Source organism: Hydra vulgaris, chromosome 11, assembly GCF_038396675.1.
Source record: "Hydra vulgaris chromosome 11, alternate assembly HydraT2T_AEP".
Classification (NCBI taxonomy): domain Eukaryota; kingdom Metazoa; phylum Cnidaria; class Hydrozoa; order Anthoathecata; family Hydridae; genus Hydra; species Hydra vulgaris.
Window position 1 is genome coordinate 11,678,267 of NC_088930.1, and position 8,729 is coordinate 11,686,995.

Here is an 8,729-nt window from a genome sequence, read left to right on the forward strand (position 1 = left end):
CTCTTCTGGTAAGTCTTGATCAATTGAAAAATGAGTTTCTTCGGTTTCTATAAAATCATCCCCTTTAACACCGAATATAAGTGGTTCAATATTTGCTGAACTACCCCACAAGGAGATGAGCTGGTCGTAAAACTCAAATATAATTTTACCACTTTCACTTCGACTTCCACTCACAACTGCTTTCAAAAACTTTTGTCGGATTTCCTTCAATTTTTCTTGAACTCGTTTAATTCCTTAAAGTATCGATGGCAACAGGCCCAAAATACAACTCTTTATCTTTATTATAGATCTCTGCCATAGATAAGCGAACTTCTCTATATAAACCAACTTTATCGGCATCAAAGTCAAGGTTTTTATAAAGCATCCTTGCTTTATAGCTGATAGCACAATTTATAAGGTTCTCTACCATATTATGATTTCATTTGAAACTTTTTCTTTTTGTTTTATCAATAAAATCAGCCATTTTGAGTGAGAGTTGCAGCAGTATAAATAAAACTGCAAATAATAAAATCGAAAATTAATTGTAAATTATAAAAGTTGCCAGTTTTATTATTAAGTTTATTATTTTAAGCGGAAGCGTAAAATTTAAAAAATATAAGAATTTGTACGCATGTGTACAAATTTATATAAGAAATTAACCAGCCCGTTTGCCGAGATCTCGGCAAAAAAAAGTGAGACATCACTATCCGGGCTAGCTCGTTTATTCATATAAACGCAAAATAAAATTAAAATAAAGTTAAAATATTGATGACGTCGATATCTCGGCAAACGAGCCAGCTCGCTTTCCATATAAACAGGCCCTAAAATATAAAATTGTATATAAAAACGTTATCAAACATAATACCAAACAATATTAATAAAAAAATTGCATTATTAAAAAAATTCAAGCAGCAAAAATAATATCTAAAATGGTATTTAAAATATCACCTTTGCTTTATTGCAACCAGCACGTTTTTTGCATCGCTTTTACAAGATTATTACAGATATCGTTAGAAACTCTTCTATATAATGGTATCTTATTCTTGCTTTAGACTATTTATGGATTGTACTTACAACTTGACTAATTCTTTGTCCATCCAAGCCAAAATTAATTTGATTGGATTCAAATCTGGTGAAAGAACTGGCCAGAGCATTAAATCTACTTTCTTTCATCCATGCTTTTAGTGCACGAGCTGTGTGGGCAGGCGCTAAATCTTGTTGAAATTGCCACTATTTATTTCGATCAATCAGCATGTCAACTGATGGAACCATTCAGTTCTCTAGCGTATTTATAAATGTATGCTGGTTGATTCGGCCTGTATAAATGTTACACACTCCTAATCCGTTAAAATCAAAGCAGTCCCAATTACCAACACTCCCGCCGCCACTTTACAACTTCAGCACAACGGAAAAGCAAGCGATTGCTCTGCTTTTCCAATTTAAATCCCTTAACTTTTAACAAGAACTTTGCTTACACTTCTACAAAGACCACTAAATTTTTTCCTAACTTAATTTTGTGAGCCGATCTCTGGCCGTCAACATAGGTTTTCTAACAGCTGCATAGACACCAATTCATTTTCTTAGTAAAATATTTCTAACTGTATTTGACGAAATACATTTTGAAATATTTTACTAAGAAAATGAAATACAAACTGTCCCTTTTGCCCCCTCCCCATCTCGGCGGCACTAATGTATATATACATATATATATATATATATATATATATATATATATATATATATATATATATATATATATATATATATATATATATATATATATATATATATATATATATTCACAAACAATCTTGCCCAACTTACTGAAACTTCTGAAATATTTGTCGACGATACTCTAAAACTTTATTGCAAACCAACTTGATTGATTTGCAGGATTGTCTACGTTTAGCATACGGGCGGTCAAACAGTTGGTTACTTAAATTAAACATTTCAAAATGCTGTGTTATCCATTATGGCAAAACTAGTCCTACTTATAGTTACTTTTTGCAAAATAACCAAGGTATAAATGAAAGCCTAAGAAGCTCTACTAAAGATCGTGATTTAGGAGTCATTTTTACATCTAACCTCAAGTGGAGCACACATATTCAATCAGTTGTCTCCAAATCTCTACAAATTCTTAATATGCTAAAAAAGACATTCCCCATCATTGATGAAAAAATGGGTCTAAAATTATATAAAGTGTTTATAAGACAACACGTTTGATTTATTTGCCATAAACTTTTACTTAATGTTAACAAAACTAAGTTTATTCTATTTCACAAACCAACCAAAACAGAAAACCTTTCATTAAAATTACCCGATCTTAAAATTAATAATATAAATATTACTAGACAAACAACTGTAAACTTTTTAGGTGTTATTTACGTGTTATTTTAGACAAAAACTTATCATGGAAGAAATATATTAGCACTTTTGAAAAAAAACTTTCAATAAAGATTGCAATGATGTATAAAGCAAAACCATTTTTAGATATATTGCTATTTAACTTACGACAATATTCTATGGGTGAGCACCAGCTACGTTGAGTTAAAGAAAATTTATTCTAAACAAAAACATGCGTGTAGAATTGTATTTGGGGCAAACAAAAACTGTACCTTGTAAGCCACTTCTACGTAAACTCAATGCATTAAATGTGTTTAAAAGCAACATATTTCTCGTCATACAGTTCATGTATAATATAAAGCATGGACTGTCTTCAACAATGTTCTATCCTTGTTTTAGAGAAGTAAGCCATAAGTACCCCACCAAGTTTTCAGAAAATAATTTTTTAACTCAAAAATATAATCTAAAGTTATATTCTTATTCTATTCAGTACCGGGACCAACTTTATGGAAAAACTATTATCATATTGTTAATATTAAAGAAAAAACATTTCCGCAATTCAAATCTAAATTAAGACGTTATTTAGTACTTACGGATTTTAATGTAGTCGGTTTTCTCTGTCACTTTTAGAAGTTACTAAACTAAATTATCATAAATTTAAAAATCTAGATCATTAAAAAAAAGAGCAAAGTCAATATTAGGAATTTCAATGTCTTTATCATACTTTCATTGAAAATGTTTACTTATGAAGTTACCCACAATTTTCTTTGGTGTACTTTATGATATAAACAACAGAACTTTTATCATTTTAATTTCGAATTATTTCGAAAAAAAAAATTTATATATATACAATAAATATATCGATTTACGTTCAGTTTATAACCAAAAGCAGAAAATTTTGTCATTTTTATTGCTATATTTTAATAATTTCTTTTTTTTTTTTTTCTTTTTTTAATTATTTTACTACTTTTTTTGTTCCTTAACATCTTAAAATTTTTTAAAATGCTGTTGCTTAGATATTACGGACATTTATTTGCGTTACTATTGGGGCTTGGTAATAAGACTAATTTATACCTTGTTCTTGCTCCAGCCAATTGTACTTTTTTATATTGTTGTACATTGAAAATATTTTTAACGGCGAAATAAACTAACTAACTAATATGTTCCAAACTGTCTTCCAAAACACAACCAACTATATAATAAATTAGCAAAATACTAGATCAAACTAACCGAGCAAATAAATTTCTACTCAACTGTACTTTCTTTTAAAAAGAGACTAGATCACTGGTTGGTGATAAAATTTAGAACAAATATTTATCAAACTTGTTGTTTATAGTTGGTAGTATGTTTTACGGCTGCCACTATAATAATAATAATAATAATAATAATAATAATAATAATAATAATAATAATAATAATAATAACAATAATAATAATAATAATAATAATAATAATAATAATAATAATAATAATAATAATAATAACAATAATAATAATAATAATAATAATAATATATATATATATATGTATATATATATATGTATATATATATATATATATATATATATATATATATATATATATATATATATATATATGTTTAATTGTTATTGATACGATATTATTTTTATTGTCATCTTTTGCTGTAATTTAAAAATACTTTAGATTAACACAGTTACATGGTATTCCTAATAGAAAGGTATTTCAATCTTAGGTCTTAAGCAAACTCTTTTTTTCCTTCTTTTTTTTTTAAATTTTTTTCTGTGAACGTAATGTTGTTTACATCTTAAGGATAAAAGGTAGTCATGTGACTTACGCTTTTATTAACATTGTTTTAGTTATAAAAAACTATGTTTTTTACCCTATAAACATTTGACAACAGTTTGTTTGTTTTAAATGACAATAAAACCTTAGTTTCTTATGCTCTTTAATTGTTAATCTTTTTATACGTTGAATTTTCATCAGCACAAAGTAGTACATTACGTCTACATTTTTTTTATATCTAACCATTTGTTGAGCTTACCATCCCACAATTCAAAAATTAAAAAAAAAAAATTTTCGATTAAAAATGTATGGAAACTTATTCCAGGCAGGTAAAGTTTTATCTTTTTTGTTGACTATAGCGCTCTTAAACAAAGCATTGGACTGAGACCATTATTTTAATACGTTATAATAATAAGTTTGCTGCAGAGATTTCTTTACAGGTAGGTGACATCTCCCACAAAAAACATAAAAAATTTAAATTTTCATAAAATTATTTGTTTGGAACAATAAAATTGTAAGACTTCCAATTAGTTAAAAGTTAAAGACTCGCATATCATGATCACATATTTAAAGAAAATGAAGGTACTTAATATTTATCAAATTAATAATTAATTAATTTTAAAGAAATGAAGGCACTTACTATTTATCAAATAAATATATAACAAAATTTATCATTCATGCTAAAATTTAAATTAGGTCAGGTACCATATCTTTTTATAAATAACTTTTTTCAACATAACGTTAATAAATATAACACAAGAGAAGCTGGAAATTTTATTATACCAATCAAAAAAACTAAACTCTCCCAATTCTCTATTTCATGTCGTGGCCACTATTTCTACAACAAACTAATAGCTAAAAATAAATCAACTTGTAATCTAGATTATCGAAACTCCTTGAAAATAAAGTTAAAAAATCTGGTCCTGAATTTAAAAAGATACTCTAACTTTTCTAACAGACTGAAAATTAAATTAAATACTCATCAACAAAAAAAATAACAGACCTCAAAATGTTTTATAAAATCCACTTTTTAAATTTCTAGTTTTCATTAGAAGACAATATGTAAGAAACTCACTTTCTAGGCCTAATTTCTTCACCAACCGCGTTGTAGAAACTTGGAATATCTAGGATATTCAAGATGTTATTAATGCAACTTCTGTAAATGATTTTAAAAACAAGCAAAACGCTTTAATGAAAAGCGGCTGTTATAGTCTAACATCACCTGTCGATAGACTCTTTTTTTTTGGTAAAACAAGAAAACAGCATTTGATTTATATTATATATTATATTTTAAAGGTTCTCGATAATAAGACTTTTCCTAACCATTTGCAAATTTTCCTTCAAATATATGATCTTACTAAATTTATAATATACATGTATATTTTCTTTTAACGACAACCACGAGCGAGCCTGAGACGGAATTGCATATCTTTTTTAAATACATGGTTTGCATGGATCAGCACTTTATTTATTAAACCACAAACTTTTAGCTTCATATTTTAACCCACTGTCTAGCAAGCACGCGCTAACAGTATTTTTAACTTTCTCTTATTGTAAATATATGTGGTGTAATAACTTTTTTGAATGACTTTGTACACATAAATATAGGAGATTGTAAATTCTTTTTATTGAATTATATAATTTTTGTTGAAAAAAAAACAAAAACATATCACATATCATGTCTGAGAGAAAGCAACTTTTTCAGAAGTCTTTTTCAAAGTACATCTTTCAGTGTGAGAACTTAAGTTTCTAACCAATAAATACTTAAATCAGTTGTAAAGGAATTACTAGTTTGTTTAATTTTATATTCTCAATAACACATTATTTTATTTTGTTTATTATGCTCAGTAAAATAAAAATCATTATAATATAAAATTACAGGAAAAATTTAGCAAAATTTTTAATTAACTTTTTAGTTAGTTTTGTTGTAAATATTTAAGTCCTGTTGTAAATAAATAGGTTTTATCATATTTTTACATTTTTAAGTTGTTTTTAACTTTTTTATTAGTTGAATATTTAAGCTTAATATATCAGAAATCACTCTTCAGCTGGGAAGTGATTTTTGGGCCCAGGTGCTACTTCAAAAAAATGACGTACCCTCCTGGGTATGCACTGTAAATTGTAATCATTGAAATATTTATATATTTTTGTATTTATGAAAATATTCATAATTTGTTTTAATTATCAAAATAAATTTGATACAATATCTTTTTTAAATCTTTACTAAAAACACATGCGTTTACTCTTTAATTTTTAAAGCCCGTTAAACCTCGGTTTCGCAGCTTGCGAATTATTGTTATCATTTATTAAATTTTATATTTCATAAATTATTTAAAGTCGGCATCTATAAAAGCAACAGACACATTGTGGTTCCATAAAAAAGTTAATAGTTTCAATACAAAATATAATTTTGGTTTTTTTATATTCAAGTCACATAATGTACTAACCACATCATAGCGGCGCGACTAGATCATAGCGTTGTTGCGACCTCTCAGTATTTGTTAGTTTAATTGAAATGAAACAAAGTTTTAACTGCTTCCCAGCTGGCACAACTCAGAAAAAAATTACGCTTGGTTTCTGTTGCGTGTTTAAAAGCTTCTAAAACAAAAAGAATAACACGTGTTAAGAATGGTTTTCATTCCGTGAAATTAACTATTACTATTTCCCACGAATACCGGTCTAAGTATTAATGGTTTCACTGTTAAGAAAACTTATGATTATATTATAATAAATTTCCGTAACGAATGTGAAACCACTTGTATAAACAAGCGACATTTGAACTTGACTTTAAATCCTCAAAAAACACGTGTTAAAACCGAGCGAGACACCGGGGCAAAGTGAGACAATTAGGTTTTCTAGCTTTGTACAGAACTATTTTGAAATGATTCAGTAATTTTGTTTAATTATAATAAAAATTTCATGTTTTTTTTTAATGTTTTAAAGTAGTTTCCATCAGTTTTTTCATATAATATGACATAGAAAAGTGGGTTTAAAGCTTTCGAGTTGCGTCAATTTGATTGAAAAATCAAGATTGATTTTTTTTCTTATGTGGAAAAAATCTACGTACGCTGCCATTTTTTACCACAGAACAAACATAATATTGAGTTTGTAATCATTTTTTTTGTTATCTATCAGCTGCCATTCTTCTTTTATATCAGATTATTATGTTTCAAAGATATTTAAGAAATATATAACTTCACATTTACGGGGAAGGTGCGACAACGCTAGTTACTGAAAAAGATCGTCATAGTAAACTGAAAAAAATCGTCAAAGATCGTCAAAAGATCGTACTGAAAAAGATCGTCAAAGAAATTTATGTAAAAGCAAAACATAACTTTATTAGAAACTTTAAAAGAATATAGCATAACTTTGTTTCCATTTAGTGACCAAAAATTTTTAAGTGAAAAACTACAAGAGAAAAACTAATCAAGCTAACTAGAACGAAGATGACATGAAAAATGCTTTTACAGCAGTAAAGTTGAAGCAGATGTCTTTAAGAAAAGCTTGTAAAAACTTTAGTGTGCCAAAAGATTCACTACACCGGCGTGTTAAAAAGGCTTCACTTGAAAGTAGTTTACATACTAATTTACTTGGAAGATTTAGAAAAGTGCTTTCTGAAAACCAAGAACAAGATCTAAATAAGTATATAAAGATATGGACAATTCATTTTATGGTCTTTCAATAATGGATATTAGATTGATAGTATTTGAGTATTTGAGAATGTAGAAGGTCGTATAAGTCAGGAAAACGTGAAGATGGGAGAGAGTTCCAAAGGGTTGAAGTGTGAGGAAAAAACTAGACGAACAAAATATTTGGAACATTCAGGGACAGATACAGTAAAAGAATGAGACTTTAATGAATGACGAGTCAAGCGAGAATGAGTTTTAGTTGATGGAACTAGAGATAATAGCTTCTTTGAGCAGCGACCATGTATTTGTGGAAAAGAGAAAGAGATGCAACTTTAAGACGATGAGTAAGAGGATCAAGCTTAGCAGATAGAGCGGTTCCAACTATCTTTACAATGCGTTTTTGGACCTTGTCTAAAAGAGTAAGAACATCATTAGAAGAACCAGCCCAAATATGACAAGAGTATTTCATTTAGGGACAAATAAGAGATTTGTAGAGGTAGAGAACCAAATCAAGAAAGAGAAAATGGCGAGAACGATAAAGAGAAGCAACCTTAGCAGATACTAATTTAGCAATCAATTGTAAATATGGTTTCCATGAAAGGTCAGTTGTAAATAATAATCAAAGAAGACGTATAGAAGAGGACTCAGTCAAAGGGTTGCCATTCATCAAAGTAGAGATGTCGGCAGTAATGCGATAGTTGTTCGCAGTAAATAACTGAGTTTGTTGGAGTTGAAATTTACAATCCAATGTGAGCCTCAATCTGTTACAGAAGTGAGATCAGATTCAAGATTGGCTGCCTGTTCTAAGCAATCGAATAGAGAAGACTTTTTGTCAAGATAGGAGTATAAAGTTGAGTCATCAGCAAAAAAAGCTACTTTAGATGCAAGGTGGTCGGGAAGATCATTAATGTAAATAAAAAACAAAATAGGACCAGGGATAGAACCTTGAAGTACCCCAGAAGTTACGGGGAAATAATGAAGAATGTTGGCTTTAGGGTGACTTTAATAAAGCGG